Source organism: Triturus cristatus, chromosome 4_2 (genome assembly GCF_964204655.1).
Source record: "Triturus cristatus chromosome 4_2, aTriCri1.1, whole genome shotgun sequence".
Taxonomy (NCBI): domain Eukaryota; kingdom Metazoa; phylum Chordata; class Amphibia; order Caudata; family Salamandridae; genus Triturus; species Triturus cristatus.
This window is the reverse complement of record NC_140586.1, coordinates 900634306-900661059: the sequence shown is the minus strand read 5'-3', so window position 1 is coordinate 900661059 and position 26754 is coordinate 900634306. Positions and strand designations below refer to the sequence as shown.

The 26754-nt window shown below is 51.1% G+C and overlaps 1 protein-coding gene across 6 annotated transcripts in view; it reads left to right on the top strand.

Moving 5' to 3' along the window:
* The window catches only part of PTPRF (protein tyrosine phosphatase receptor type F), a 746312-nt gene that overhangs the window by 256532 nt on the left and 463026 nt on the right, over positions 1 to 26754 (top strand). For 2 of the 6 annotated variants that reach the window (XM_085602953.1, XM_085602950.1), the window contains exon 1: positions 9623 to 10123. The exons of the other annotated variants lie outside the window; for them this stretch is intronic. The gene's annotated coding sequence lies outside the window, so the exon portion shown is untranslated. Of the gene's footprint in view, positions 1 to 9622; positions 10124 to 26754 lie in introns of those variants that run through there. 6 annotated transcript variants of the gene reach the window in all.

The following is a 26754-nucleotide window of genomic DNA, read 5'->3' as shown; positions in this document are numbered from 1 at the left end:
GGCACTGTTGTGATAGAGAAGCGGGCAGGACAGAATGTACCTCCTGGCACTTCTGTGAAAGGCACTGTTGTGATAGAGAAGCAGGCCGGGCAGAATGTACCTCCTGGCACTTCTGTGAAAGGCACTGTTGTGATAGAGAAGCAGGCAGGGCAGAATGTACCTCCTGGCACTTCTGTGAAAGGCACTGTTGTGATAGAGAAGCGGGCAGGACAAAACGTGCCCCCCAGGGTCCCCGAGGAGGCAGTGCTCACCCATCCTTCCTCGGTGCAGTGGTGCACTGTGGTTTTGGGTTATTCCACAGCCACGGGGTCTGTCCCGGAACACAAGATGAGACATTTTAACTAGGTGCTAAGGTTAAAGCTATAGAAAAGGGAACCAGGAAGCCACAGAGCTGTGTGTTTAAAATGTCCCTTCCAGCTGTGTGGACCTCAGAAGTATCCTGCTGCTGGTTGGTGGCGGCTTGCCCTCTCCAGGCCTTGGCCCTAGCTGGGCCTTACAGACCGGACTGACTGCTTTTGTGAATGATTCTATTCGATGACCTGAGGCCAGAGGGTGCCCACGGTCCACTTCCTCTTTTTAGGTCTGGCTGCAGCCAGCACCTTTGGCTCCTGACTACAGGAAGGACTTAGCTGACCCACGCCAGTGGTACGTGCTGTGGGCTGCTCTGATTGGTGCGTGCCGTGGGCTGCTCTGATTGGTGCGCACCGGGAAGGCACACGTCAGACTCCAGCGACACAGCGCGGGAAAGAATTAGGGCTGGCTTTTGGGGTCACGTCGAGCTATATTTAATCGGAGTGAATAAGCGCCCGGCTCTGTGCTCGTGCCGAGACGAGGCCCCGAGTACCTTCTGGAGTGTGCCAAAGCCACCCTCCCGTCCAATTATCCGCGCGACGCGCCACATTTGTCACGACCAACATGGCGGATGGCTGGCGGGAAGTGACACTAATGATCAGGAAGCGGTAAACAGCACCCGGTTCTGGGGCGCCTAATGAGCGCATCAAAGCGCCTATGGCTCCCGGGGCCGCACGGATTCTGCAAAACAATGGAAGCGAATGGAGAAAAAACCCACTCATCTGATGGAATGCTCTGCCCGCCCCACCAATGAGGACTGTTAAGGGCAGAATGCCCTGCCTAATGGGGGTTTTGTTTACCTGAATGAGGAGGGGGTAGAATATTGTCAGGTGATTTAGATGATGATTTTTTTTTTTTAATTATTTTTAAAGTTTTATATAGCGCTAGCTTGACCCGTAGGTATCAGTGCGCTTTACATACACACTGTATAGAAAAACAGACGGAAATTGCATTACAAAGTAGGCTGGCAGTAAGAAAGCAAAACCAGGGATAGAAAAAATACAGCATGGGAGATAAGGTGGTTAACACAGTCCGGTCGCAAACTATCCTTGAGTGTCAAGAGAGAGGAGTAAACTCGGATATTGAAGGCTAAGTCTATGATGTTGTGGACTCTTGCACGAGAGGCCTCGGTGTCAGCGGTTTGCTTGTGATTGGTTTACATTACCTGTGCGGTGCGAGGCCTCTCAGCAGGCTCGGGCTGTGATTGGGCAGATCCAGCTGGGTCCTCGAAGAACTGTACTAGTAGCCATATTTGTGTTTGTGTAGTGCTTATACTCCAGTGCACGGCATCAAAGCGCGTTATTGGACAGATATTGCACTGCGCAACGGGGAGCACTTGGTTGGAAGGGGGTTGCGGCCTGCTCTAAAGCGATGCTCTGGTCCTGGCCAGGGGCACAGCGAGTGTGGAGAACGAGTGAGGAATAGGGCACACTCAAACTATATTTGCGGGCTGTAGTAAGTTTCTCTGCATATCCCATGTTGAGTTTAAGGTGATTAAGACATCAACTCTGTCAATGTTGTTGCTCTTGACAGCCCATGCAAAGGCGCGTGGAACAGCGAGCTCTCGAAGCAGGCCCGCTCGAACCTATACTGAGTACCCACCCGATGTCCTCTTGTGAGTAAGGTGCAGGAAGAGCAGGGAGCCTCCGCGCCTCCAGGAAGCCTGCAGCGGGCACACGTCCTCTTTGGTGTTGAGTCCATATGAGGTGGACTCATGGTGGCTCCAGTCCGTTCTGGTCATAGCCGGCTTGGGGTAGGAGTGTTTCCTCAGGACAGACGAGAGGGCATCACTCTTACAGTCGGCTGTGGTGGACTTCTATCGCATTACAGTGACTTTGGGTACTCTTGGATGGAGTGTTCTCTTTCATTTTGAATTTTGTGAAGCTGTGATGTCAGTGGACTTCTCATTTTGCGCCTTCACCTGGGGAAGAACCAGATTTTTGCTTCCTTCCTGAACTTCTGATGGTCTTATATATTTTGCATCGTGCCAGCTCGCTGAGGTGCCCTGAGCCCTATTTCTTACTCATTCTGCCCCCTCGCCCTACCCCAAGACAAGAGCACCACATTCGTACAGACTTTCGAGAATCAATATTTTGGGAATTTCCAAAATGCATTCATTTTCCTTTCGTCCTTTTCCCTTCGGTGAGTGTGTGAGCCTCAGTGGCCTCTCACAGATGGCTCTTGTCTCATCTATCGATCTATCTATCTATCTATCTATCTCTCTCCTAAACACTGCTTCCGGGCTGACGCCGAGACTCATGGTGACATCTCCATCCTATGGTCCCATAGCCCATCTTTTCCACTTCCTGTAGTTTCTTTTTGGCAGGGCCTAGTGCTGGAATTCCTTCATTAGAGGTTGTAAGTTAAAATGTCATCGCTTGCTGTCTGCGCAGAGCTGATGAGGATGTTAAATGTGAAACAAGCAGTGTCGTTTTTGGGTGCAACCGAACAAGTGAAAGAGGACTGAGGAATGTATTGTTGACGTCATTGGCCCAACTTGGGTGACCAGAGTTATGCTGTGGTTGCCCCGTAGAGCCGACCAGGAAATGCTGACTCTGGGACCCAGGTGTACTGGTCAGTAACACCCAAGGGCCTTTAAGGGTGTCATCACAGTTGGAGGGGACTAGATACGATTTTTTTTTATTGCGCCTCATATCGCACGTCTGTCATTTCTAAGCACTACTATTAATAGGTGTTAGCGTGACCCAGTGTAATGTTACTTGGTCTAGAAAGGCAGCACTTCTGCCCCCTTCTGGGTGAGCCCGGCCTTCCACCCCCATAACCCCCACCCTTTAACGATTTTCACCCCCGGATGATTAAACCATGCTAATTGTGTGATATCCCGGGCCTCTTTGAGACTTCCCCAAGCTGTTGTCAGGGGGGGAAATTCTCAAAACTGTGAAAAGCCTTTGCTGGCGCGAGCGGCTCCTTCTGTCAGGGAAGATTTCAATAATTAATCCGCCCTGCCGCGAAGGATGCCGGGACGGCTCCGTAATCCGGTCAATATGAATAATTAAGGGAGGCAGGAGATGCTCCTAAAAAAGACGCTTCCGGTCGGAGACGGTGTCAGATCCAGAGCTGCGAACCGAGGGTGGGGCGGAGGTCTCTGTACACAAGACTCTGGGCAGAAATAAGTCGGGCCTCTGGACTGACGCGTGCGTGCCTAGAAGCCACCTCTGGGTGCTGTCATCGACTTGCGCCATGTCTCGGGCACCGCCCACTTCTTGGCGCATCTGACGCGTTCTCTGGTTCTAGTGGTTCTAGACTCTAGAGTGTGCTCCCAGTTCTGGGGCCTCGCCTGCTTTCTTTCCACGCATGAGGAGTAGCTGTAGGTAGGTGTTTGACCTACGATGCTAATGTTGTAGGGTGGTTATATTATATGCGGTTGTATATAGCGCAGAGCCCATAGGTCTCCTGTATTGAATATACACTTCCATTTGAATAAATGTTCACATACACTTGTTGCAAATTCATTTTTTCTCATAACTCAAATTAACTCTGACTAAAGAGAGAAATCAAAAGGTGAGCAAAGGGGCGTCACTTAATGTTTTTTTTTTTAAATACTATAACTGTGAGCCCTGATTACTTCTTATGCTCCGTGTTTCTGTGGGTCAGCTGTGGACTGGCCATTAGGGAGCAGTTGGGGGGGGGAGGCTTTAGAGTAGACCAGTGCCCTGAAGCCCGTAGGCCTCCTTTAGCCACCTGCAGGCAGGGTAACTGGAATTGAGAGTTCTGTGGCTGCAGCTTTTTTTGCATTATTATGCATTTTCCTCATTTGCCACATAACCCACCCTCTGCTGCGTAATCTGCTGATTTTAAATAGAAAAATGTGTTTCTTGCCCAAAAGTTATTTTAAAAGTGGCAACGTGTTCACGCTCAGTGGAGGACGCCTTTGCAAACGTTAACCGGTCACCTTTCAGTTGGTTATTTCTGTATTCGGTTGTACAACCGGTACCAATGAGGTGAAATATTTTCCCAGACAGTTTTACCATGTGGAAAACTTGCAAAAAATGGAGTTAAACTATCAACAAATGTGCAATATTATGCCACATAATTAGCCTTTTTTTGTTGCACAATGTAGTGCACCCTGCCGCATAGTTTGGTGTCCCCCTGCTACATAGTTCCTATAGGTCAGTCCGAGTCCGCTATGCCGCCCTCTGTGGAAATCCGCATTTTGCACCGGTGCGAAGCAGCTAATCCCTGGCAGGGCGCGGATTGGCCACGATGGTCCAATTCTCCCCGCTTCGGCCCCGGTTGGTTGGGCGCTTCTCATCCCAGACTGTTCATCATCAGACCCGTTCGAGCTTCTGATATCTGCTCTTTTTCTCTTCCCCTGTTTTCGGTTACGCTGTAAACTGCATTTGCTGCGCTTACAGCCTCATTACCGCCGACATGCCGCCTGATGACTCTTGCTGCCAAATAGCTCCTTCAGCTGTTTTCTCACCGCGAGGCACATTCTCTCGTTCACCTGCACCATTAGCGTCTGCTACGTCCTGTGGTGCTCTGGGCACGCGCCCAGCGACTGACTGCCCCAAAACTGAGGGAATCTATCGCACACGTGTGGTTAGGGAACGGCGAGCACCCCGATGAACAAAGGGGGTTCATACAAAATAGGGGGACCCACGTGATGCGTATCTAGGAGCCGCTTGCTCTGAGCTGCAGTGAGGCAGGTGTAGGAATGGCTCGAGCCAGGAAGGAATGCTAATGAAGGGCCGTCCTTCTCCAGGGCTGTCATTCCTGGGCCCCAAGCAAGGGCGGTGAAAAGGCCTCCTTTGTGGGGCAGTGTGACACAGTTAAAGGAATGAAAACCTTGTGTATGGCCGACTCTTCCCGCTGCAAGGGTGGGTATCACAACCGAGACCTCTAAGGCAAGCACCAGAGAGCCCCGTAGGCGCTGGGGGAGGGGTGCGGGGGAGGGGGGTCGTGGGGGGAGCTGAGCTCCTCCAAAATACCCAAACTGGAGTTCAGAAGGTGAATAAACAAAGACGCCTTTGAATTCTGTATTTTTCTTGTCACGTTTCTGTGCCAAAGGCTGTCTTCTGACAAGTGACAAGTTGCTGCTTACACTTTCAAGAACAAAACTTGTGTTTACTTTTCATTCTCTGACTGCAAACTGAGAGAATTTTGTGAAGGTGACGTAGGGGACAATCTCCTGGGGGTACAGAGGGAGTGAAAAGAAAGGCTGTAGGGTGTCAGTTTTTTGTGACACACAACCACCTTTAAATAGCTGAAAATGAACTATACACATATTTCAAAATATATCGGCAATCAGGAGAGCGCCACCGAAGCACATTTTTTCTAATTCTGAAGTGTGATGGAAGCAAATACTTGTATGGGCTCCAACCAAATCAGGACCCTTTACTTGGGGGCGCTCAACAGATCGATACTCCCTGAAACCTCATTCGTGCGCTTTATACTTGTATCAGGACAGCTGCACGTCTGTGCCAATGTAGTGGCAGTTTCAACATAAAAGGTGACTTTGTGCTACCACACGAGCTACAAAATGCACCACCGGCTACAGACCACACCCGTTGCACTCTCCTGCTGAATGGGCGTGGCACATTTGCGACATTTGTTTTTTGGCTTGGATCCAACGTATATATTATTATTTGCAGCCCCCCCACGCTGAAAACTGTCCCAGCACCACTCGAGAGCCCTGCCGACCGTGAACCCTGCACAAAGGTCCAGTCCAACCCACTGTGTATCCCACGAAACATTACTTAAAACTTGAAATCAGGTCTCGTAGGAGATCCAGGCCTTTTCTCTGTGACTCTCTGGTTCTGCGGCATTCTGGCGTTGCCCTACCCAACAACCCGTGCCGCAGCCTATCCTAAACAAAACCAAAGGGGATGATGGACGGGGTGTTGAACATTGCAAACACTCCCCCCCCCCCCCCCCCCCAGTCAACTGATCTGGGTTTAATCCATCATCATTCTTTAGCTCACTCCGCCACCCCAGTTCAGACATGGCCATATGCAAATCAGTCTGACCCTCTGCCTCATGGACCAGTCCAGCCCGAACTGCCAAGCCATGTCTTCCCTGGACCGGAAACAAGCATCCTGGGACCGGTTTCTGGCTAATCAGCCATCATCAGCTAGGCTAGCTTGAAATAATCCAGTGGCAAAGTGAGCAAGGGACTCGCGTCCGGGCATACCCTTCCAACTTAGGGCGAACAAAGCAAAACCAAAGGGGATGCCGACCGTGAACCCTGCACAAAGGTCCAGTCCAACCCACTGTGTATCCCACGAAACATTACTTAAAACTTGAAATCCGGTCTCGTGGGAGATCCAGGCCTTTTCTCTGTGACTCTCTGGTTCTGCGGCATTCTGGTGTTGCCCTACCCAACAACCCGTGCCGTAGCCTTATCCTAAGACTTCTGGTCCGCGCTGGCACACACATGGAGTGCTTTAAACCAGCACCAGCTGCAGGTGAGGAAGGGGCAGCAACTTTCGTTCACATGCCGAAGCGCCTGGACCCTGGGGAGCCGGCACATGTCGGGCTGAACTTATCAGACTGACTTTCACATTGCGTTTTGCTTTCGACAGAGCTTGCATCTCACCTTGCTCCTGCTTTGTTGCACTAAGTTCGTCACGGGTGAAGTTCACAAAGTGTGTGGAATGTCACCTGTGTGTGGATGTAATGACAGGTGATCCACAGACAGTCACGATGACTGGGAGAACACCGCCGAAAGGCAGGATCCAATCCCTCTTAGAGGGGGGCGACGGTTCCAATAGGCTGAGTCTTGGGGCCCTGTCCCTCATGGCCAAATTGGAGGAGGGGGGATGTTCTCATGAAGCCAACAAGGGGATTTAAATCTCCAAGAAAAGAATATTCTTCATCAAGATATTTCTCAAACGGTGCATTTTCAGGGGGCACTTAAAGGTTGAAGGCGTAAGGAACCTGATGAAGGCCGGTAAAGAGTTACATACTTTCAGCTCATGGTCCAGGAATCAGGGTGGTGGGAAATCCTCCTTTGTCGAATCATTCAATCCGCAGGTAACATTGTACTCTTTTTTCTGGACCACCAGGGAACACCCAGAAATGGTCCATCTCGGCGAAAGATGCGTGGGTTTAGAGCCTTGTCCGTTAAACAGGCCGCTTACAAGAGCATCTTGTCTTGATCGAGACCCATTGTAGGCAGGAGAGGACTGGAGTGCCGCGGTCCTCTGTGCAGGAACTGGAGGCTGCCTCATGCAGCACAGTAGACCCCCTTTAAAGGCACCGTGCACCTCGATGGCCATTCTGTGGTCCAGGCAGGAGAGGACTGGAGTGCCGCGGTCCTCTGCTGCAGGAAGCAGCCTCCAGTTCCTGCACAGAGTTGACCCCCTTTAAAGGCACCGTGCACCTCGATGGCCATTCTGTGGTCCAGGCAGGAGAGGACTGGAGTGCCGTGGTCCTCTGCGCAGGAACTGGAGGCTGCCTCCTGCAGCAGAGTTGACCCCCTTTAAAGGCACTGTGCACCTCGATTGCCATTCTGTGGTCCAGGCAGGAGAGGAATGGAGTGACGCGGTCCTCTGCTGCAGGAAGCAGCCTCCAGTTCCTGCACAGAGTTGACCCCCTTTAAAGGCACCGTGCACCTCGATGGCCATTCTGTGGTCCAGGCAGGAGAGGATTGTACTGCAGCATTTAGGCCACGAGAAAAATTCCTCTTTATACAGATGTTTAGTGTTTGCGTCAAGGTTAGGTTTCTCTTCTAATTTGACTCTTAAAGATTTTGACTGAATCAACAATTTGAGGCTGAGAGTCAGCAGATTGGATTATTGGTATATCATGTTCATTTATACGGCAATCTCAGCTTGGTAAAATTGGAAATTCCGTTTGTTAGTTCTTTCAGGCTCCGCTGACTGCTCCGCAGTCACTTTGTGTGTGAGTAAGAACGGGAGTTTCGGACTGAGCGTCGGTGTTTGGGGGTCACCTAAGGTATAACGGGGTTCATCTGCGTAAGGATCATACTGACATTGTTCAGTAAAGGGGCAAATTCTGGCCCTGGTATACCCTATAGGGTACACTGATGATTTTAAAGAGAAAGTTTACAACTTTTACAGATTGATACCAGTTATAGAGAGAGGATTCAAACCGTTTTAGTACATACAGTGTTAGCAATAACTCCTCCTTTCTTTAAGACAGAGGGTTTTATGGCCCTCCGAATCAAAGGCGGCGGGGATTTTGAGAGGATGCTGATAAGGGAGGGCAGTCCTGTGATAGGGGGGACATTCTCGGTAGAGTTTGAGGCCTCTGTCTGGTTCGGAGCGGGGCTCTATCACAACCCCTTTTCAGAAGGTGAGGGGATGAACCATATTCCAGGGAGAGTTTGTGATTACGAGCCAGTTTGGTATCCCAGAATGCCGCTCTCTTTACCCTGGCGTAGCAGCGTTGGGTATAAAATTATTGCGGTATTGTCTAGCTCTTTAAAGCCCAACTTCAGTCTTTGAAACAGTCAGAGCAGCCGGCCATGATCCCGGATGTAAACATTAGCAGAACTATGAATTTACCTGTAATCTGAATATTTCTAATCCTAATACGATTTGTCGTAGATTACTCTGAATTAGCCATATTTTCTTGACTAGTTCTGCTGGCCAAACTTTGTGTGGGTAGCTGTACTCCCAGAGGGATTGTAAAGTGGCTGCGCTCCAGGGGAGGGACAAACACAAGATGGACACTCTGGGACAATGAATGTCATCAAATGGGAGGCAAGCAAATGAGTGACAATAAAGCCAGCCAATGGTAAACAATGAGCGGACTGTAAATCCTTGATAAATTCACAGTAAATTATTAGCGGCCAGACAACTTCTGCCCTGATAGACTCGACCTACAAACCACGGGGCAGATTTATGAGCCCCTTGCGCCACTTTTGCGTCACTTTTAACATGGGAAAAGTGACGCAAAAGTCTGCCCCCACGTCCTTAGCACGCCCTACCAGAGCGTCACGGGTGCCATGCTTTCAGTTACTTTTGAAAAGTTCCAGATTACCTGTAAAAAGTTACTTTCAGACCTGAGGGGTCCACCTCCTGTGATTCAGGGGCCAGTCATAGTAGGGTGCAGCGGGTAGGTGGGTGCTGCCCAGCTCTCACTGCCTGGGGGTGCAGCGAATGAGCTTTGAGGTGTTTTGGGCTCCCCCCGGTTCACACCTTGAGCTGGCCGGGTCGGCGCACGCCTGTGGGAGGGAGGGGTGGCTCAGGTTGGCCGCCAGGCCCCGCCTAGGCCGGGCAGCTCGAGTCTGACGTCTGGGGGTGGAGACTTTCCGCCCGCCCTTCCACCCTCCCGTCCGACCGGTTGGACAGGTGTGCGGCGCCGGCTCAGGAACCGGAGGTGCCCGACGGGGAGAGGCAGAGGCGCCGGAGCAGCGTCCGAGGAACCCCGCTTCCACACGCACCCCTTAACTCCTTCCTGCTGGCCGAGGTTCGACGGATCCCTGCGTCTTGCTTCTCTGGGGGACACTTTCTGCGCCTTGGAGCCCGGTGCAAACTTCAGCTCGTGTTTCCTGGACTTCCACAAATCATTTTTTCTCCCAGCGCTTTTCTCCTTTGCGGCCTAGTTCAAGCCGCTCGAGACGGACCCCATCAAATCAAACTTTTGGGGGGCAGGAGGAAAAGAGGCGATACGTGTTGTTGACCAGGTGCCGGCTTTGGAAGGCTCAGGGTTCGGAGTTCCCAGCACGTCAGCGCCCCCTCCTCGCCGCCTCAGGACTGGTCTCCCTCCCGCCATGCCAGGCCGGGCACCGAGGGTGGCGACCCTCCTGCTGCCCAGGTAGACGGAGATTCTGTGGTCTTTGGTGAGTACACGTGCTCATTCTTTTATCTGTAAAACGTTCCCAGATTGAGGGCCCACTGGTTCCTACAGCGCCGAACACTTGGGGAAGCGGCTTCTATGAGCTGGCCGCAACAGCGCCGAACACCTGGGGAAGCGGCTTCTATGAGCTGGCCGCAACAGCGCCGAACACCTGGGGAAGCGGCTTCTATGAGCTGGGCTAGGCACTGTGTTTGTAAACACTAGAGTGATGTGGGCGTTATCAGAAAGGCTCTCGGACAAAGGCCGACAAGAATGTTACAAGGGGGGGTTAGAATAAATACAACGGCAATGTCAGCGCGAACAACCGAAAAAATACAAAGAAAATCACAGAGTAAATACAGAACCCATTATTTCACGAAACTGATTTGTGATTTAAGCTCTTGGCGTGTGTTTTCTGTCGCGAGCTGCGTAATTAAACCTAAGGTAAAGTTTTCGAGAAATTATATCCAAGGAAATTCAAAATGATTAAATGCAGGCAGTAGCAAAGTGCCTCAAAGAACGAAATCAAGCGCTAATCTGTTGGTCTCTGGGTAACCGCATTCCAAACCAAAAGGTGTGCGAGGACCTAACCCCTGTGGTTTGCAGCCTGCCCCGGGTCACCGCCGACGCACCGTGTGAGCTGCGTCGTCGTGAGGACGCTTTAAAATATGTAAAGTAGGAGGTAAGAGACGCCAGTCCAGGGCAGCCCTGTGTGTAACACCGTGTTTACCAACAAACAGGGTGGTGTACTCCCTCGCCTGGGTGTGTAAACAGGGCTCCTGTTTGCACTCGCTGTCTCGGGACACACCGGTTCTTTCACCATCGCCTCGTCTCACCTGTGTTTGGTGCGCCTGGAGCAACCGTCTCCTGGTGATCCCAGGGTTTGACACTACAAGCTGTGGGGCGTTCGGCCGCCCAGGGGCAGCGGTGTAGGCTGGGCACCGGCCCGCTCTCGGATGTAGGTGACAGTGGGTACATTAGCACCGGTGCTCAAGCGTCTGCGGGTAATACAGCGCCATATATTCTGCTGTTGCTTAGTGCCAAACTCAAGGAGGGGCTAGGGCCCCCGCCTCCCTTGCACCAGGGTCATGGCACTCTTGGCACGCCAGGATACCCGCTCGCTGAGCGGTCTGTAGCGTGAGGGCATTGGGCCAGTCCTGCTGCCCCCTCAAACCTGACCCTGGGTGGGCTCGGTACGGTGTCTGTGGGTAAAGGGCCAACAGAACAAAAATGTCCAAGTTTTGAAACGCCCAGTGTTGGGAGGTATAGCTCAGTCGGCGCGAGCGCCTGCTGCAGAGATCGGTTTGCAAGAAGTACCCTCAGCTGCATTGCACCTCGAGAGGCGCCGCGTTTTTGTTTATTATAAGAAACAAGTAAACCGTTCAAAGATCTGTGCAAAGTCACGTGTTCAGCGCACTTGCACCACCGGCAGTAGTCCAGGAAGTCGAGTACAAGTGAGTTGATCGATAAATAACCACCTTCAGCAGCTCTCAAGTCACACTGGGTTTATCTGGCCTCTCGGACTCTGGTGTGATCTGTGTACACCCAGTTTGTAGCTACGACATCAAAATCTGTCCAATTTATATATTGGCTGTTGTGATTTGTCCACAAGGAAATGTTTAAAATGTGCTGCACTCGAGGTGCGACAGTTATTCCAACACCGCTGTGTTCGTTTCTCACACAAACGTGTATCTCTCTGGTTGTGTGGGACGGCGACTTTGACACACACAACTGCCCCCATCTCTCTTGCTCAAGTGGAAGATTAAGATTCCCCAAGGCCGGGGGGGCTGGGGCGCTGTCAGACTTGTGTCTGCAGTAGTGCTGGAGGCCTCACCTAGTATTCTGACCAAATATGTGAGCCATACCCGGAGTCCTGTCCAAGCCTTTGGCCTCATTTTGAGTATCGTGTCTAGGGGTGGGGGATTCATCTGGAGTATCATGGTCTGGGGGTTCACCTGGAGTAGTGTCTAGTGGTGGGGGATTCACCTGGAGTATCGTGGGATTCACCTGGTGTATCGTGGTCCGAGTATCATGGTCTGGGGGGTTCACCTGGAGTACCGTGTCTAGGTCTGTGGAGTATCCTGTCTTGGTCTGGGGGATTCACCTGGAGTATCGTGTGAATATCGTGGTCTGGGGGGGTTCATCTGGAGTATCGTGTCTAGGTCTGGGGGGGTTCACCTGGAGTATCGTGTCTAGGTCTGGGGGAGTCACCTGGAGTATTGTCTAGTCTGTACAGTATCGTGTCTTGGTCTGGGGGGAGATTCACCTGGAGAGTTGTCTTGTCCTGGAAGCCCCTTCCTGCTCATGGTGTCTAGAGCCTAGTGTCACATCTGGAGACTTTAGCGAGGGGGTACAGGGGGCCACCCGCGGCCGAAGACACCGACGGACCTCTTCTTCTGCCCTTCATGTATGAGTTCTAGAAATGACGCCCTGCGCCAGGTGTCTGGACTCGGGGCGCTAGCTCTGCGATGATGAATCTGCGACGTCCAGGTTCTTGGATCCCGCAGATGTAAAGCTCCGGCGCTCGCACCCTCCAGCCCCACATATTTAAGCCGTGTTGCACGTTTCACTTTTGGCTGCCTGGGGTTGAGTTCTCCACGGAAGTCGCTCTGTCTTCACTGCAGCTCAGGAGGGACTCGCAGGATCTGTGTGTCACCGTGGATGGCTGGTGGTTCCACACAGCCGAGGGTCCCGGCCCGTGGTTCCTGCCCACGTCGCTTCCCCCCCCCAGGTGGTACCAAAAACTTCGTAGAAATGACAAGATCTCACCTTGCGTAATGTGCTCCTGGGAAACCGTGGGTGACGGAAACTCAAAACACCTAGGGGCACCTGCGCCACCCCCACACTCCTTCCACAGATACGGCTGACGCCACTGAAGGACACGTCCCCAGAGGCATTAACCAGGAAAGAAAAGCGTTACGAACAATCCGCAGTTTGAGATTCCGCTGCATGCAGAGGGGCGGACGTGTGCGTTTTATTTGGTCTTTGCTGTTGGAACACACAGCTCCGCAGCAGGTGCATTAGCGCGCCGAGCATCGTATGTGGGCCTTCATCCTTATATTGGTGCGCCATTGTTCAAGACACCTGCGCACACACCCTTACCCCTGCTCTTGATCAAGTGCATTGACACACTGAGCTGTCTGAGCAGGCGTAGGATCTCTACGGGCCATACACAGGTGCTACACTCACTCTCTGAGGAGGTCTCTGCAGCAGGTGCATGGACCCACTGCACTGCATTACTATTAGTGTCACCGCGAGCTTGGCAGTTAAGCCTCTTGAAAAGCCGTTGTGAGTTAATGATCCGTTAACGGGTCTGGCTGAAGCCTGTTAAACACATTGTAACACGGATGGCTCCTTTAGGCGTCTCCTTGGTGAGAAAGGATGCGTGTGATGTGATCTAAGACGATAACTCCGTGCGTGGGAGGACGGGGGGTGAGGGGGGCGGGGGGGGGGTGGTATCACAGTTGCTACGAGCGGGTGCTTTCTTTCTAGAGCTGAAGTGACTAGAAATAGTGACACGCGCAGCGCCGGCCTCTAACGGCACCGATCGGGGCTTCCAAGGGGCTGGTTCAAGGCAGAGCGACACCCACCGCGCCAGGGCCGTGTCCACCGGCAGGGCGCTGATGGTGAACTCAGTGTACCGCAGTCCGCGCCTGTCACATGGGTCCCAACTCACAGGCTTCCGCATGAAGGCATCCGATATTCAAGAGAACGCGATCCTGTTTCGGCGGATACTGCGCAGGCGCAGCTGTGACATCACTGCTCTTCAGGGCCTTACTCCGTGCTCTTGCACACTTCTGCACAGACTCATTCTGTGCTCACTCACGCTTCAGCAGAACCGGGAACTCACGCTAAGCTCACTCATGCTTCAGCAGAAGCGGGAACTCACGCTAAGCTCACTCGCGCTTCAGGAGAATCGGGAACTCACGCTTCATCTTTTAAAGGAACTCATTCACACTACTGCAGAACCGGTAACTCACTCTAAACTCACTCATGCTTCAGCAAAACCGGGAACTCATTCGACCTATCCTCGTGCTTCAGCCGAACCAGGAAATCCTTCTTTTAATTCGTGCTTCATCGGGACTGGAGGACTGGAAACTCGCTGTATGCGTGCTCACTCACGCTTCAGCCGGCCCAGTACCTCACTCTGCACTTAGTGGTACTTTAACATAAGGAGAAATTCACTCTTCTGCGGAATCAAGAAGTCACTCAGCATGTAGTAACACCTATTAGTAACTTCCTCCCTGCTCACTCACCCTTCAATGCTAACAAGAAGCTTGCTTTGTGTTCGAACACTTTTGTTGAGCCAAGAAGTCCCTCCGCGCTTTGCAACACCTCTATGCATCCAAGCACTCCCTCTTCACTCGCTCACACAACCAACACCTCTATGCATCCAAGCGCTCGCTCACACAACCAACACCTCTATGCTTTCAAGCACTCGCTCTCCGCTCGCTCACACAACCAACAGCTCGCTTTGTCTTCACTCACGCTTCTGTAGGACCAAGAAGTTGCTCAGTGCTTAGTAACACCTCCATGCATCCAAGCACTCGCTCTCTGCTCGCTCACACAACCAACAGCTAGCTTTGTCTTCACTCACGCTTCTGTAGGACCAAGAAGTTGCTCAGTGCTTAGTAACACCTCCATGCATCCAAGCACTCGCTCTCCGCTCGCTCACACAACCAACAGCTCGCTTTGTCTTCACTCACGCTTCTGTAGGACCAAGAAGGTGCTCAGTAACACCTCTATGCATCCAAGCACTCGCTCTCCGCTCGCTCACACAACCAACAGCTCGCTTTGTGTTCACTCACGCTTCTGTAGGACCAAGAGGTCACTCAGCGTGTAGTAACACCTATTAGTAACTTCCTCCCTGCTCACTCACCCTTCAATGCTAACAAGAAGCTTGCTTTGTGTTTGAACACTTTTGTTGAGCCCAGAAGTCCCTCCGCGCTTTGCAACACCTCTATGCATCCAAGCACTCCCTCTTCACTCGCTCACACAACCAACACCTCTATGCATCCAAGCGCTCGCTCACACAACCAACACCTCTATGCTTTCAAGCACTCGCTCTCCGCTCGCTCACACAACCAACAGCTCGCTTTGTCTTCACTCACGCTTCTGTAGGACCAAGAAGTTGCTCAGTGCTTAGTAACACCTCCATGCATCCAAGCACTCGCTCTCTGCTCGCTCACACAACCAACAGCTAGCTTTGTCTTCACTCACGCTTCTGTAGGACCAAGAAGTTGCTCAGTGCTTAGTAACACCTCCATGCATCCAAGCACTCGCTCTCCGCTCGCTCACACAACCAACAGCTCGCTTTGTCTTAACTCACGCTTCTGTAGGACCAAGAAGGTGCTCAGTAACACCTCTATGCATCCAAGCACTCGCTCTCCGCTCGCTCACACAACCAACAGCTCGCTTTGTCTTCATTCACGCTTCTGTAGGACCAAGAAGTTTCTCAGTGCTTAGTAACACCTCTATGCATCCAAGCACTCGCTCTACGCTCGCTCACACAACCAACAGCTCGCTTTGTCTTCACTCACGCTTCTGTAGGACCAAGAAGTTGCTCAGTGCTTAGTAACACCTCTATGCATCCAAGCACTCGCTCTACGCTCGCTCACACAACCAACAGCTCGCTTTGTCTTCACTCACGCTTCTGTAGGACCAAGAAGGTGCTCAGTAACACCTCTATGCAGCCAAGCACTCACTCTACGCTCGCTCACACAACCAACAGCTCGCTTTGTCTTCACTCACGCTTCTGTAGGACCAAGAAGTTTCTCAGTGCTTAGTAACACCTCTATGCATCCAAGTACTTGCACACGTGCCAAATTTAATTGCTAATAAAAGACAAGCGCCAGAATCTGACTGAACCTCCACCCAACAGGCAATGAATGGGTTACACAAGCTCTTAGGTGGCTGCATGCAGGGCACTGCAGGGTTCAAAGTCCACCGCTCATGCACCAGCCGCCCGTTTGTTTTTCCTTCTTTACCCATCCTGAATTAACTCCGTATTTTTACTTCTGTTGTGTGTGGCGCTGTCTATATACACGCCAGTGATGGCACAGTGGCCGGAGTTACAATTTGCCTTCACAAGACCTTTGTGGTTGACTGAGAGGTGAAGGGAGTTAGCATTCAACAAATCACGATTATAACAGTGTAACCCGTTTAGTCTAAAATACAGATCAGGATTCAATAATCCAAGCTTAAGGTGGACTTATTAAACATTTAGTATCAAACCTCCAAGTAAGCAAGACAGAAAAGTATTCTATGCAGAAAGTATTAGAACAAGTGTATCAAGGCGTCCGATATGGATTCAGGCTCGAAAGCAGAAATCTAATCGAAATCTACAGTCAGGACTATCTAAGAACCAAAGACTAGGGTTTGAAGCCCCTCTGAGAAGCTCCGTTGCTCCCTTCTAAGCATGAATAATTCAAAAGTAATTTATCCTAAATTAGAATCTAGCTATAGATGGGTCATTAAGGGTGGGCAGTGGGGAATTTAAGAATGCAGGAAAGAGTCCTCATTGGTAGGATTTCAGTAGGGACAAGTGTTTAGCACATAGCCCGACGCACTCTTACAACGGGGCAAGCAGAGAGGTCCGATAAGATCTGGGCTACAGGCTAACAGCATAGACCTGAATTAAAGCATACAGGTACTGTCTCGTGATCACTCAGCCTTTCCTTGGACCAATGGTGGTGAAACTTTGTTATTTTAGCAACATTGGAGTTTTCTCCCTTCTCGAGAAGCCTCGGCGCTTCGTCCTTGAGACCTCAGTTGTTGAAGATAGACAATGACTGAACCGCTTCTTCTCAGGGTTAGCTTCTTCACACTTTCTGCCAAGATTGTCTGCTCAGGCCTCTCTATCTCCAATACAGCAACCCTTTCTCTAACTAATGAAGCCTCGGACTGCACCTGCAGAGGAGAGAACGTGCAATGCACACAGAAAAGGACACGTGGAAATTCAGGCATACTATAGCCGAGTTAAACCAGCCTCAGAGTGCACGTCTGTTACTCAAATATAGGTGCACATGCTATTTCAAAATAAATATTGGGTGAATACAAAAATCATTATTTGAAGTGTGATGCACTTTTCATTTGCCTGAACGTTGACTTGAAACATAAGTGTAAAAACATATGAAAACTAAATGTCTTCACGATTAAGCTGAAACATTCCTATGCACACGTTTCTGAATCTCTAGTTTCTACAGTGTGCGCACTACAGTTTTACATTCGCGTTCACCACTTTACATTAATAACATTAGAACACACAAAGTATATGTGTTAAAAGCATGTATAAATATTGCGTAATTGTGATGTGTAAGGGTGGAGTGGAATTTACGCTGCTCCACTAGCTACTTCTCACAGGGCACTGGGGTACTGCCAGGAAAAGGGTGCCCCAGACCAGATCCAGTTTCAATATAAAGGGGGATCCCTCATCCTCCCCTCACCCCCCCTGATTTTTGGTGACATTGTATTCCTGGTAAACCCAAAGGGGATGATGGGCGGAGTGTTGAACATTGCAAGCACATGCCCCCAGTCAACTGATCTGGGTTTAATCCATCATCATTCTTTAGCTCTCTCCGCCACCCCAGCCCAGGCCATATGAAGATCAGTCTGACCCTGTGCCTCATGGGAACAGTCAAGCCCGAACTGCCAAGCTATGTCTTCCCTGGACCCGAAACAAGCATCCTGGGACCGGTTTCGGGTTCGTAACCCTCATCAGCTAGGCTATCTTGAATCCAGTGGCAAAGTGAGCAAGGGAGCCACGTCTGGGCATACCCTGCCAACTTAGGGCGAACAAAGCAAAACCAAAGGGGATGATTGACTCCATCCATCAATTGTGTGTCTTTTGCTTTCTCGCCCTAAGTGCACCAGGTATGCCCAGGCGTGGGTCCTGGGCTGACTGTGCCACTGGAATCAAGCTATCCTGGCTGATGAGGGGTGAAACCCCGAAACCAGTTATAGGATGCTTTTTTCCGGTCCAGGGAGGACCTGGCTTGGCAGTTCGGGCTGGCCTGTTCCCATGAGGCACAGGATTAAGACTGATTTGCATATGGCCAGGTCTAAACTAGGGTGGCATGGTGAGCAAAATAATGATGGATTTAACCCAGATCTCTTGACTGGGGTGAATGTTTTGATTTGTTCTGCATTCCGTCCATCAATTGTGTGTCTTTTGCTTTCTCACCCATTGTCTTCCTGGTAGCAGTAGTTCTGAGTTGAGAGGCGTTGAGACACCCCTCCAAGGCGAAGGTATTTTGTGACGCTGCTGCTCAGATGACCTTGAAACGTCCTAGACATCCCTCACCTGGGAGGGCCAAGAGCTACAACCGAGACAACATAGTAAAGTTTTCCAACTCCCACAGTGAGAAGACTGCCTGGAGGTTTTGCTTCCTTGCCTGTCCTTGCCTGTGCCATGTTGATAATGTAGGACCCTCCCGGGTACCCCTTGGCCTTTGTCCTGATTGGCGCACCTACATTCCACCACCAGCACTGGGTCTGGGTATCTGAAGACTGCCCAAGACACGCACCCTGCCCTCCCCGGATGGGCAGCGATCTTTCCATTGGCTACCTCCAGTGCCAATGTTTGGGTCTTGCTGATGCATCCTGCTTCTATTAGGGGTATGCCACTGCCTGTCCTTTTTGTCACAAGCGGGGGTACCTGGTGACCAAGGAAGCTGTTGGCTGCAGCGCCAACTCCGGAATGAGCCTTAGGTTTAGGGAGATCTAAGCCCTCCCCATGAGACCCCTGGGGTCTCTCTCAGATCCGTGAAGCCTGGCCCTAAAGGCGTGGTTCTTACCTGCTCTCGGAGGGTCAGGGCAGGAGGCTGAGGATACAGCTGTTCTGGTTCGTTCACTGTGCCCTCATTTTAAAGGGGTTTATCAGTTATTTATTTTTAAGCACTGCCTTTTGTTGGGGTACAAATGTGAGGGTGATCCGGGTGTTACGGTATCTAGTCTCAACCTTCACCCCCCCCCACCCCCAGGGCAAGCTCGCTCTTTACTGCCACTAAGAGCTTTGGAGGCTTTGGGCACCAGTTTTCCATTTCAGACCAGGTACCCAGCGCTTTGCCAGAAGAGAACAGTGTCCCCTTTGGTACTGCAAGGGGGTCCCCAAACTTTAGAATCCCATAAGCAACTGCGATGAGTATCCTAGGATGTAGTGCTTCAGAGGGTAGACTCTAGCCCTGCTCACCAGTGCTGCCACCAATGCCAGCTGCTCAGAACAGTCTACCAGGGTGACATCTGCTGAATTTACCCATTAGTGCAGCTCCTCACATAGAAACCAGTGCCAGCTTCTCACACTGCCTAGCTGACACAAAACCAGCGCCAGATTGTAACACAACTACCAATGCCAGCTTCTCCCTCTGCCTACCAGTGTCAGCTGCTCACACTGCCTACCAGTGTCAGCTGGTCACCCTGCCTGCCAGTGTCAGCTGGTCACCCTGCCTGCCAGTGTCTGCTGGTCACCCTGCCTGCCAGTGTCTGCTGGTCACCCTGCCTGCCAGTGTCTGCTGGTCACCCTGCCTGCCAGTGTCTGCTGGTCACCCTGCCTGCCAGTGTCTGCTGGTCACCCTGCCTGCCAGTGTCTGCTGGTCACCCTGCCTGCCAGTGTCTGCTGGTCACCCTGCCTGCCAGTGTCTGCTGGTCACCCTGCCTGCCAGTGTCTGCTGGTCACCCTGCCTGCCAGTGTCTGCTGGTCACCCTGCCTGCCAGTGTCTGCTGGTCACCCTGCCTGCCAGTGTCCGCTGGTCACCCTGCCTGCCAGTGTCCGCTTGTCACCCTGCCTGCCAGTGTCCGCTTGTCACCCTGCCTGCCAGTGTCCGCTTGTCACCCTGCCTGCCAGTGTCCGCTTGTCACCCTGCCTGCCAGTGTCCGCTTGTCACCCTGCCTGCCAGTGTCAGCTTGTCACCCTGCCTGCCAGTGTCAGCTTGTTACCCTCCCTGCCAGTGCCAGTTTGTCACACTGCCTGCCAGCACCATCAGCTCTCATTGCCTGCCAGCGCCATCGGCCCACACAGTTACCAATGCCATCTTCTCGCCCTGCTGGTCAGTGCAAACCTCTGACACTTCCAACCCGTGCATCTGAACGACGGCAGAGGTTAGACGAGGAGAACATTTATTTCTCGACCTTTTCGTGGAAGACTTCGGTGTGGGAATCCGTTTTTACAAGCATCTGTTAGCTGGTAGCCTGTTTTCCTATCTCGGAGATCATAAAGCCAGGGGGACCCCTCATTCAGCTCTTTTTGTACCAAATAACCAGGTCCACTGCAATTATGTGATTGTGCAGCGGCTGCAATTTTCACATAATCATAGTTTTGCTGCATTTGCCACATAGTCCATCATCCACTACATAATCTGCAGATTTTAACCCCCAAAAAATTGTTTCTAGCTCAAACGGTTAAAAAGTTGCTGAAAATGCAGCTGTGTACATGTTGCCACATAGGGGAAAGCCTTTTGCAAACGTTGACTGGTCTCCATTGTGTTGCTTATTGCTATATTTGGGTATTAAACTGGTATTAATGAGGTACAAACATGAGTGTTAACAAATGTAAAAAGAACCCAAAAAGTACATATTATTAATACTTTAAAAAAAAAGTGCCGCATAATTTACCTTTTTCTCGCCACTTAATTTACTCAACCCTGCCACATTATTTGGCCCTCTCCTGCTGCATAATTCCAGTGGCTCTGCCTATAACAGTGAAGAAGCTGTGATAAGCACCTCCCAGTAGTAGATCGAGAGTGGCGGGACGGGGGTGGAGGCGGAGCGGGATGGATGTTAGGCTGATGTAAAAAAAAAAAAAAAAAATTAAGGAAAAATACGTACTTTGCTATGCTCTCCCGCACGTCGTCGTCTCAGTCTCTCCTCTCCAGTACGAAATCAGTAAGCAGGCATGCTCCCTCCCCTAAACCAATCACAACGCTGCAGTGCTGTGATTGGTCTGAGTGCTGTGGTTCGGCGCTCAGCCAGGGAATGGGGCCCTGGGCATGTTCTCCACACAGGCTGTAATGCACCCTGCATGGAGAACATGCAAAGTGCATGTGACTGTTTGACCAGCCCAAGAGGGCCAGCCAAACAGTCTTGTGCACTTAGGAGTGGGGCAAACCACTCCTCCCCTGCTCTGAGTGCAGAGCAGCCCCGTCCGCCCCGCCAACTCTCAAAACGACACCCTCTACATCGCTGATGGAGTCAGCAATTCGAGGAGAGTGGATTTAAATGTCTCCTAATCACACACAATAAATCGTGTCTGCGTCAATTAGAAAACTGTTGCCTCAATAAAGGCCCTTGTGATGTTTCACACAGGAGGAGGGCGCAGGGAGCCTGAAAATGCACCTCTTTTACCGCCCCCCTCCCCCACCCTTGCGGGGCTATTGTTATGCCACCGTAGTAAGGACGGAGATGGCGACCTCGGGTCACCCACTCTCCGTTCTATGGAGAGGCCAGGAGAAAACGAACCAGATTGCCCATGTCACCAGGGGCACCTTATCCAGGCTTCCATCGCTAGCCACCAGGACTTAGCATTCCAAGACTTGCAGCTACACTTTTCGCAAGTCCCAGCATGCATCTGGTGGGTGGGGCCAACTGCCCCTCTGATAAACGGCCCTTCACTGATAGGCTACGGTGTCGGAGACAGGCTTCGCCTCAGTGGGATGTCTGTGTGTGCTGCTCCCGCCGGCACACACTACTTCGGTCAAACGCTCTAGCGCGCTGCGATTGGCTGTAAGACCCGCCTGTTTAGCTGGACTGGAGCCCTCGGGATGGCGAGAAGATTGGCCACCTACCCTACCTCCCGTGCTCTGCACTTAGGGATATTGTCGTTGGGGTGCATACACGGCCGGGCACCTCGAACACCACGGGCCAGGCATCCTTCACTCCGGTCAGGGCACTCCGGCCGCGCAGGTGCCATGTTTGTAAACAAGGGCATTCCTTTCCGCCCCAGAGCTGTGCAGCGGCCAAGGCCGGGCCCTGCCTGGCTCCTGCGCGCAGAGATGTGCGTTAATGGCCTCGGCGCGCACATTCCGCCGAAGGCCGCCTCCGCGCCGCTGATTTATGGGCACTTACCTGCCAGAGGTCTTAATGGAAGTGCTCACAGCCTCCTTTCACACTCCCTGCTCATTACGGCGCCCTCTGGCAGGGGTGGAGGGAGAGGGGGCCGGCCTCGCTCCGGCGCCTCTCCTCGGCAAAGCTTCTCGCAGGGGCGTCAGTGCGCATGGTGCGCGGGTGAGTCGGAGAGTAGAGTGACACCGCTGCGTCATGGCGCAGAGTGACACGGGTGAGGTGCGTCAGGGCGCGGGTGCGTCGGGCGCAGAGTGACACAGATGAGTCAGGGTGGCGCACACGAGGACACTTGAATAAAGGCCTCTGACGGGCACTAATCCCGGCGAGAGGAGGGTAACTACAGAGACTGCGCAGAGACGAGTAGCCAGAAAGGGTGCTCAACTGCCTCTTTTCTCAGTCACTGAAGTGACGTATCCCTGTGGGGGCAAGTGAGTGAAGCGACCGCCATTTCGGAGGGACAAGTAAGGTTTGGTGCAGAGAGAGGAAGGGACCAGGCCGCGTGCCCCTAGCGAGACCTCATCTCCAGCACTGCCAAACAGGACTGCTGCGTCCAGTTCTGGAGGCCACCTCTGGAGTATTGTTCGTCTCTGGAGTATTGTATCCAGGCCAGTTCCATACTGTTGTACCTAAACTTGGAAGCCTCCGTTTGAGTTGTGTGTTCAGCACTGGAGACCCCCGAGTGTTACGTTTTTGAGCCTATATCGGGAGCAGCACATTCTGTTCTGGATGTCACAGTGAATAACACAATTCTGGGTGCCATCTCCGGAGTACTGGCTCTGGGCTGGATCCCTTTTTAGGAGTTTTGTATTCAGTTCTGGGTTAATGCGAAGTTTTGTGTCCTGTTCTGAATACATGTCGAGTTTGGGGTCCTGGATCTGTTCTGGTGGCACATCTGAAGTATTGCGCTCAGTTCTGGAGACCACACCTGGTGCTTTGTGTCCGGTTCTGAAGGTGACCTTGAACACTGGGTCCACTTTTGCATACGGACTATTGTCCAGTTCTGGGGTCACCTGTCGAATGTTCGATCCAGTTTTGAAGGTCACATCTGGAGCATTGTAGCCACTTCTGCCACCCACATACGCACTCAGCATATGCGCAGATAACGCAGCAGCCGCTGCCTGCGCCGTCGCCCTCCAAATTGGCACTGCGGCCCACCGAGCCCATTTTTATAAAACACAAATAATACCATATTTTGACAACATTATGTTTGTCTTTGGAGCGGGGCGGTAATCAGTGGGTATGAATGGGAGCCATCCAAGTGATCTGATAATTGCCCAGCACTTCCATCACCACCCGGTTGCCGCCGCAGAAGGCGGGCAAGCTGCAGCTGTGCGAAACTGCCTGGAAATCTAAAATTGTTCATCTGCCAGAAAGAGCCTTTTTGGGAAAGCGGAGGAGGCTTCTGCAATTATAAATAAATAAATAATCTTGGATGACATCTGTTCGAGAAAAAAAAAAGAATTTCGCCTCAGCAAAGAGGTCAAGGATTGCATGGGCGAGGAAAATGGAGGGCGCAAGCCATTTAATTTTGACTTTCCTCGTGTCTTCCTAAGAATGTAGGTTTCTGTGCCTGCCTTGAGTGGCATTACACAGAAAGTTGAAATGGGTGCAAATGATGTCCCCAACATTTAAGGACAGCTCAGTGAAGTATTGCTGGGAAACTGGGTGCAGTATGTGACGTGAATCTGTGCTTCACCCCTAAAATAAATGAGGTGGGTAAAGCGACAAGTGTCTAATTGTCCCTGCTGGGCAAAATACTACCTCTGGTGCAACTAAGCCAGCTAATATTAAGTAACCACCCAGTCCTCATTACTAACTAATCCTCCAGTACTCCTGTTACTAACCCTCACAGCTACCCTTCATTACTGACTACACCTACAGTACTCGTGTTACCCGCACCCGTCATTACTGACTACCCCTCCAGTACTCCTGTTACTAACCCCAAGCCGTCATCATGGCTACACCTCCAGTACTCCAGTTACTAACCCTCAGTACTTACTATCCCTCCAGTACTCCTGTTATTAATCCTCATTACAGACTATCCCTCCAGTACTCCTGTAACTAACCCTCAGTACTGACTATCCCTCTAGTACTCCTGTTACTAACCCTCATAACTTACTAACCCTCCAGTACTCCTGTTACTAACCCTCATTACAGACTATCCCTCCAGTACTCCTGTTATTAAACCTCATAACTGACTATCCCTCCAGTACTCCTGTAACTAACCCTCATAACTTACTAACCCTCCAGTACTCCTGTTACTAACCCTCAGTACTTACTATCCCTCCAGTACTCCTGTAACTAACTGTCAGTACTGACTAACCCTCCAGTACTCCTGTTACTAACCCTCAGTACTTACTATCCCTCCAGTACTCCGGTAACTAACCCTCAGTACTGACTAACCCTCCAGTACTCCTGTTACTAACCCTCAGTACGGACTACGCTTCCAGTACTCCTGTTACTCGCCCCCAGTACTGACTATCCCTAAAGTACTCCTGTTAATAACCCCTATTTCTCCTTACTGTCTACCCCTCCAGTACTCCTGTTACCCAGTTGCTGCTGCCGCAAATGTAAAGCGGTAGGGCAGCGCGTGGGGAAGGGGTTGCAGACTAAAAGTAAAATAAAGACTTATCTGACGCTGCTGGTCGCCTCGGTGATCCTCTCCTCCTGACAGTCCATGAGCCATAAAGCACAGGCTTCCCACCCAATCCAGATGCTGCTCTTATGCTATACCTTGCATGAGAGAAGCAACAGGATTGGTCTGAGCAGGCTGATCTGTCGCTTACCCAGTACAGGGAGCATGCCTGAGCCTTTTTTCCACCCAACGGTGCAACACAGCTGGGCTGGAGAAGCATCAGTGTGTGTGCCAGTTTGGCTGTCCTATGACGACCGGCCAAACCGACATGCGCACTTAGAGTGCACACCACTCCTCCTTGCCATGGCCCGGCCCCAGATTCCATCCCTCGGCTCAGTCACTGTGATAAATAAAATAATATTAACATTGTTTTATTATTTTATGTATCGTCTTCTGGCTCTGAGCAGTGGTGCAATGCGCCTGCGCCGTTACGGAGGAGCTGTGCCCTGTCTTTTGCTGCTTTTTAATGGGTGGTGGCATGTATTTCCCAGAGCTGTCCTAATCTTTTTTATGATCATAGCAGGGTCATCAGCGAGTCAGCCCTGCCAGGACCTGACTCCCAACTATCGATCCACAAGAATCACTCCACCTCGCAGGGTTTCCACAACTTTGGGACCCGCCCACCAGGTGTTCAAGCAGTTAGAAAGCCCTAAAAATGCGCTCGGTTATTGAAGATAAGGCCGCACTATCAAACCGAGCCCATGGGTGAAGGACTCTAAACAACTATAAAACCGCTGTCCTTTAAAATACTTTACTACCGGATGCCCAGCCACTGTCAAGTTGCAGTTTTTAAGATACCGGATGGGCTTATTACCTGTAAAAGACCATCTTTCCCCCCTGGCTACGGGAAGTCTCCCCGATACCTGCTGCAGTGTGGGGCTGGGAATGAGGACCCCTTCCCCTCTCTCCCCACCCCCCACCCCACCCTAACTGGTCTGCTTCTGTAAAGCAGTACAGGGCGAAAGGTGGCAGCTACTGATACGAATCTTCAACCAAGGAAGCGTTCACTTGAGAAGGCAGGTGGTGCTGGCCTACTTTGATCTCGGGGATACCCAGCTGAACTGTCTTTTTGTCAAATTTCTGTTGAAGGCGGTGAAAAGGTTGCACCACAGCAGAAAACCCCAGGCTTGCTGGGATAAAACTTTCCATAAACCGTGGACAAAAAAAAAACTTTTATATACCTCTGGCTGCACTTTTTGTGTTTGCTCTAGATTACATTGGATTCAATTAGGAAGCAGTGATGCCTACACCCAGGCGACAGTGAGACCAAAGTGGTCCATGTAACCCAAAAAGTCATATTACACTACAATACGGCATTTTAAATAAGCTTAAACCAGTCTTAAACCATGGATTTTACAAAGCATTTAAAAGGTCTTGAGTACTCAATTTTAGTTAATTTTATGAAACAAAATATACTATTTATTATAAAATTGTGGTTTTTATTGCAATGGTTTTAAGTAACAAAGCAATGAATTAATAAAGTTCAAACGGACTCCTCACCATTGCCGTTGGTAAAAGAAGTATTCCCTGGTGATCGGGGTCTTCTGAGGCCTGGAGTTGTACATGTGAATCCTGTAGTGTAATATTGAGCACAGTTGTACGCCTTTTATCGACCATTGCAGGATGAAAGGTGACTCAGCCCTGCCAGCATCAGACTCAGCCCTGCCAGCATCTGACTCTTAGCCTTGCTGTATCCGCTGTCTCATAAAACTAAGAGCATTTCTTTCCTGATAATAAGGTGATGGAAAGGGCCTTCGATCGTATTTCGTCCAACACGCAGAAGGCGTTAATCTGGCATCACGTTGCAACCAAATAAACTCATTACTGCTGTACACAAGTGATTATCCCGGTGCTCGTTGGCCCTGGAAGTGATTTATTCCCGCAGTAATTACACCAGCTCATTCGGCGAAAGTGGAATATGTACCTTTTTTTAATTATAATTATTT